Raw genomic sequence first — 6,857 nt, forward strand, 5'->3', positions numbered from 1 at the left:
CAGAAAGAGTTTGTAAAAGTTTTTCTTTATCACTTTAAGTTTGTCAACTGAATTGCTTGAGGACAAGCAATGAGTTAAGCTTGGGGGAGTTGATACGTCTCCATCTTATCTACTATTCCAAACTCTTTTGCCCTTGTTTTGGATTCTAATTTGCATGATTTGAATGGAACTAACCTAGACTGACGTTGTTTTCAGTAGAATTGCGATGGTGTTATTTTTGTGCAGAAATAAAAGTTCTCGGAATGACCAGAAACTTCACGGAGAATATTTTTGGAATAAAATAAAAAATATTGGTGAAAGAATCAACCGAGGGGGACCCACCTGCTGCCCACAAGGGTGGGGGCGCGCCCTACCCCCCGGGCATGCCCCCTGGCTTGTGGGTCCCACGAAGCTCCACCAACCTCAACTCCAACTCCATATATTCATGTTCCGGGAGAAAAAAATTCAGAGAGAAGGATTCATCACGTTTTATGATACGGAGCCGCAGCCACCGTCATCGTTTGTTTTGGGCTCCGGAGAGGGGAAATCGTCGCCATCGTCATCAACAACCATTCTCCATCACCAATTTCATGATGCTCACCGTTGTGCGTGAGTAATTCTATCGTAGGCTTGCTGGACAGTGATGGGTTGGATGAGATTTATCATGTAATCGAGTTAGTTTTGTTAGGGTTTGATCCCTAGTATCCACTATGTTCTAAGATTGATGTTGCTATGACTTTGCTATGCTTAATGCTTGTCACTAGGGCCCGAGTGCCATGATTTCAGATATGAATCTATTATATTTTCATGAATATATTTGTGTTCTTGATCATATCTTGCAAGTTATAGTCACCTACTACTCGTTATGATCGGGCAACCCTGGAGTGACAATAGTCGGGACATTTCCCGGTGATGACCGTAGTTTGAGGAGTTCATGTATTCACTAAGTGCTAATGCTTTGGTCCGGTTCTCTATTAAAAGGAGGCCTTAATATCCCTTAGTTTCCATTAGGACCCCGCTGCCACGAGAGGGTAGGACAAAAAATTTCATGCAAGTTCTTTTTCATAAGCACGTATGACTATATTCGGAATACATGCCTACATTACATTGATGAATTGGAACTAGTTCTGTGTCACCCTAGGTTATAACTGTTGCATGATGGATGCCATCCGACATAATTATCCATCATTGATCCGTTGCCTACGAGCTTTTCACATATTGATCTTTGCTACGTTACTTTTCCGTTGCCCCTACTACAATTGCTACAAAACTGTTACTGTTACTTTTGCCACCGTTACCGTTACTTCCATACTACTTTGCTACTAAACACTTTGCTGCAGATATTAAGTCTTTCAGGTGTGGTGAATTGACAACTCAGCTGCTAATACTTGAGAATATTATTTGGCTCCCCTTGTGTCGAATCAATAAATGTAGGTTGAATACTCTACCCTCGAAAACTATTGCGATCCCCTATACTTGTGGGTTATCAGTGTGCTCGGACACCCCCATATCCGCCCCATATTTGGGCTAGATATGGGGGTGCTGGTCAGCCCGGGCGTTTGAGGGTCGTTTGATAGGCTCGTCTGGGTCAAAAAATCATGACCGGGCGGCCTGCCCAGGCGTTTGAGACAGGTTTGAGGGGTCCGGTTGTAGATGCTCTCACGTGTCTCGTGCTGGACGCGCCCTCAGGATTTTGTTTGTTTATTTATTTTTCGCGTTTGGGGTTTTTGATGGTTTTTTTGTCTTTTTATTTTCTCCTAGTTTTTTGTGTCATTTCTTTTTTTTATTCTTCCAGGAAAAGTACATATTTGCTTCTTGTAGAGGCACATATCTGCGACCGCGAGAAGCATAATGTGCCTCTCGAAAAGAAAAAAAACATGTTTTTTTTCGTTCACGAACCTCTCCCGTAAGCAAAAATATATATGTTTTCCTGGCTTCCACGAGAGGCGTGGATTTGCGGGTTTTTTCCTCCACGTGAAACGCATATTTGCTTCTCGTGGAGGCACACATTTTCTTTCGCATGAAGCACAGTTGCGCCTCTGGCAAATAAAAAATGTTTTTGTTTTGCATCGTGAAGTCACACATTTGCTTGCGTGAGAAGCATAGTTGTGCCTCTCGAAAAGGGGAAAACGTGTTTTCTACTCAGGTTTTTTCTTCCAGTTTTTTACTTTTTTCCATGAAAAGAAGATCCATCAACACCTATGAATATGATATCTAATTTCAAAGATCTCAACGCGAGAAATCTAACGGTGGAAACGGTTCAGAATTTGAATGCACGGTTCAAGATATAAAATTCTTTGAATAAACAAATCTACGAAAAAATAAAACTCCTAGGTTGCAACATGTGATGCACATGTTGTGTGTCACTTGTCAGCTCCTGAGAAGGTGTGAGAGTGACATTTCTAAAGGGTGACTCTTAATTAGTGATTTTAATTTTTAGGTTGTGCTTGGCAAAGATATTTTGGGGCTTTTAGCCGGTCTCGACCTTGTAGTTTGGGGTTCTGGCTTTTTCAGGTCTGGCTCAGCATATGTTACACAGTGCTTGCAAAGATGCATGATGTTTTATAGAAAAGAAAATAAGATGGGAACTGAGGGGCAAGCATCCCCCAACATATCTCTATATCTCTTCTCTACTCTCTTGAAAAGATGTAAGGTTTTATGTTTTATTTTTATTTTCATCATCCCTTTGTACAATCTTTCTCGTATGACAATCAATCACCTTAATTTATTTACCTTCTGAATTAGTTTTAATTTAACTTACTTACTCCCTCCAATCCATTATAAATGTTATAGTTTTGAACTAACTTCAATTCAGTGTTAGTAAACCACGACACTTATTTAGGATCGGAGGGAGTACTAAACTTCTCATGAAAATATAAGATAAATCACAGGCAAGATTTGATAAACATTTATTTACACAATCGTATTAATATGGGCAAGTAATCACAAGCTAACATACTATAATATTTATATCATGTTGCAACGCACAAACATTGCCCTAGTCCACATAAAAATGCCTAAAGAGGCGGATCCAACAAACATGTTAATTCCACAAGCTAGATTGCTCCAATGGCAAACCCTCGCCATATTTAGTGTGCACTAAATATCATATCATTTATTGACGCCAATGCTTATCATATAATTATTTTTTGACGAAAGCTAATCATAAAATTAACACACTAAGAATATCCTACCTAATATCTAAATGCAATTAATATACTGCTTTGGAACACTTCATCCCCGTGGGGATCGAACAAAGACTGGCAAGACACGGCAGGGGTGACTCGGGTGTTACTCATGGATGGTATCAAATCGAAGCTAAATCCAGCAGATCTCTATCGAGGTTTACACTCTCACGACCGACAGGCTCAATGGTATTATGTGCGTCATCCAGGCCAACAGCCTCGTTGAACTTGTTGAAGGCCGGCTAGTATTTGTCCTTGGCCAGCTCCCGAAGCCAAGCTGCCATCTCGACTGGTGTCTCATAGTGGCGCGGGTCGCGAGGCACTTTTTTGAAAAAGGAGAAAATCCCTTGGCTTCTGCATGAGAATGATGCATGCAACCATTTTATTGAACTAAAGTATGAAGACAAAGTCTGAGGTTCAATGCTCGCTCACAAAAGGAGCCAAAACAAAGTAAATAAAGTAAAAGATGCCACAACAGGCGAAAAAACAGGCTACGATGACTAAACACTTAGCCTATTATTAACTCGCCATCCAAGTCGGTTGAACATAACCCATGCTACCATCTTTCAGTGGTTGCACTCAGTAACCAAAAGCTTCATGAAGTCTGAATGAGTGAATAACGACCACGTACGGATCCAAGCAGTGGCTCTGTAGATAAACTGCAAAAAATTGACAAAAAAATTCTCGGAAAGATCATAGTTGCATATAGCACAAATAATGCACACATCCCTATCTGAATATGTCTCGCAATATTTTATTCCACTCCATTCAGCCACGTCCCAAATAACATGTTAATACTACTTGGAGGATTAACATTGAAGGCTATATGAATCGTACTCCAAAACCGTTTGGCTAGTGGACAATCGAGAAAGAGGTGTTGTATATTTTCATCCTGGGCGCAAAAACTACATCGAGAAGTACCCACTCATCTTCGCTTTAGCAAGTTATCCTTGGTTAAAATCACTTCCTTGTGGACAAACCACACATGGTTTTTTTTAATTCTAAGCCGAACTTTAATCTTGCAAATATGAAGTGATATCGAGATTGGCCCAGAGTCAATTAGATCCATGTACATAGATTTCACCATGAAACTACAGTTCCTACATAATTTTGAGTGAATGGCATCCGGTTAGTCCGAAAGTTGAACATCCATCAACCTGCGCACCAAGTGTAGCCACGAGTTTCGACGTTCCCCCACCAAAGACCTCCTGAATTGGATATTAAGAGGGGCCGTTTGTAATACTGTAGCGACATAAGCTTCCTTACGTTGTACAATATTATATAAAGTGGGATATTGCAAGGCTAAAGGCGTCTCCCCTAACCATGCATCTTCCCAAAATCTAGTCGTGTTGCCGTTATCAATGATAAATTTTACCCTCTGAAAAAAGACTTCTTTCATCCTCATTAACCCCTCCAAAATAGTGAATCATTAGGTCTAGTGATAACCTGGGCCAATGTCATAGATTGTAGGTACTTGTTACGCAAAATTTGTACCCACGTACCCTCAGTCTCAACAGACAACGAAATAGCCCATCAGCTTAGCCTTTTTTTCTAATCGATCTTCAATGCACTGCCACTCCTTATTCGACAATTTGCGATGATGAATTGGTATCACTAGGTAACTGAACAGTAGGAAGCCCATTTCACATCCGAACAATTGTCTCTATGCATCTTGTTCCTCTTTGGCCCTCCCAAAACAGAACAATTCGCTCTTGTTAAAGTTAAATTTCAGTCCCGGCAATTGTTCGAATAAGCAAAGCAGTAGCTTCATATTTCTAGCTTTTGTGATATCATGTTACATGAAAATAATTGTGCCATTCGTGTATTGTAGTATGGACACTCCCCCATCCACAAGATGCGGAACTAGTCCTCCTACTTGGTCATTCTCTTTAGCCAGACCGATAAGAACTGCCAACATATCTGCAACTATGTTGAATAGAACAAGAGACATCGGGTCTCCCTATCTTAAGCTCTTATGCGTCTAGAAATAATGAACTATGTCATCATTCACCTTAATCCCAACACTACCTTTTTGAATGAAGGAGTCCACATGTTTCCTCCAGGCCTCATCGAACCCCTTCATGCGTAAGGTCTGCTGGAGAAAGGGTCATTTGACCTTATCATACGCTTTCTCGAAATCCACTTTGAAGATAACCCCGTCCGGTTTCTTCGAATGGACTTCCTGAAGAGTTTCATGTAAGACAACAACCCTTCCAGGATGTGTCTCCCTTGTCGGGGAACGTAGTAATTTCAAAAAAAATCCTACGCACACACAAGATCATGGTGATGCATAGCAACGAAAGGGGAGAGTGTTGTCCACGTACCCTCGTATACCGAAAGCGGAAGCGTTAACACAACGCGGTTGATGTAGTCGTACGTCTTCACGATCCGACCGATCAAGTACCGAATGCACGGCACCTCCGAGTTCAGCACACGTTCAGCTCGATGACGTCCCTCGAACTCCGATCCAGCCGAGTGTTGAGGGAGAGTTTCGTCAGCACGACGGCGTGGTGACGATGATGATGTTCTACCGACGCAGGGCTTCGCCTAAGCTCCGCTATGATATTATCGAGGTGTAATATGGTGGAGGGGGGCACCGCACACGGCTAAAAGATCGTTGATCAATTGTGTCTCTAGAGGTGCCCCCCTGCCCCCGTATATAAAGGTGCAAGGGGGAGGCCGCCGGCCTAGGAGGCAGAGGCGCGCCAGGAGGAGTCCTACTCCTACCGGGAGTAGGACTCCCCCCCTTTTCCATGTTGGACTAGGAGTGGAAGGGGGAAGAGGTGGAGGGGAGGAAGGAAGGGGGGCGCCGCCCCCCTCTCCTTGTCCTATTCGGACTGGGGGGAAGGGGGGCGCGGCCCGGCCCTAGCCTCCTCTCCTCTCTTCCACCTAGGCCCACTAAGGCCCATTAAGTTACCATGGGGTTCCGGTAACCTCCCGGTACTCCGGAAAAATCCCGATTTCACCCGGAACACTTCTGATGTCCAAACATAGGCTTCCAATATATCAATCTTTATGTCTCGACCATTTCGAGACTCCTCGTCATGTCCGTGATCACATCCGGGACTCCGAACAACCTTCGGTACATCAAAACATATAAACTCATAATATAACTGTCATCGTAACGTTAAGAGTGCGGACCCTACGGGTTCGAGAACTATGTAGACATGACCGAGACACCTCTCCGGTCAATAAACAATAGCGGAACCTGGATGCTCATATTGGTTCCTACATATTCTACGAAGATCTTTATCGGTCAGACCGCATAACAACATACGTTGTTCCCTTTGTCATCGGTATGTTACTTGCCCGAGATTCGATCGTTGGTATCTCGATACCTAGTTCAATCTCGTTACCGACAAGTCTCTTTACTCGTTCCGTAATACATCATCCCGCAACTAACTCATTAGTCACAATGCTTGCAAGGCTTATAGTGATGTGCATTACCGAGTGGGCCCAGAGATACCTCTCCGACAATCAGAGTGACAAATCCTAATCTCGAAATACGCCAACCCAACAAGTACCTTTGGAGACACCTGTAGAGCACCTTTATAATCACCCAGTTACGTTGTGACGTTTGGTAGCACACAAAGTGTTCCTGCGGTAAACGGGAGTTGCATAATCTCATAGTCATAGGAACATGTATAAGTCATGAAGAAAGCAATAGCAACATACTAAACGATCGAGTGCTAA

The sequence above is a fragment of the Aegilops tauschii genome, chromosome 2, assembly GCF_002575655.3.
Source record: "Aegilops tauschii subsp. strangulata cultivar AL8/78 chromosome 2, Aet v6.0, whole genome shotgun sequence".
Taxonomy (NCBI): Eukaryota; Viridiplantae; Streptophyta; class Magnoliopsida; order Poales; family Poaceae; genus Aegilops; species Aegilops tauschii.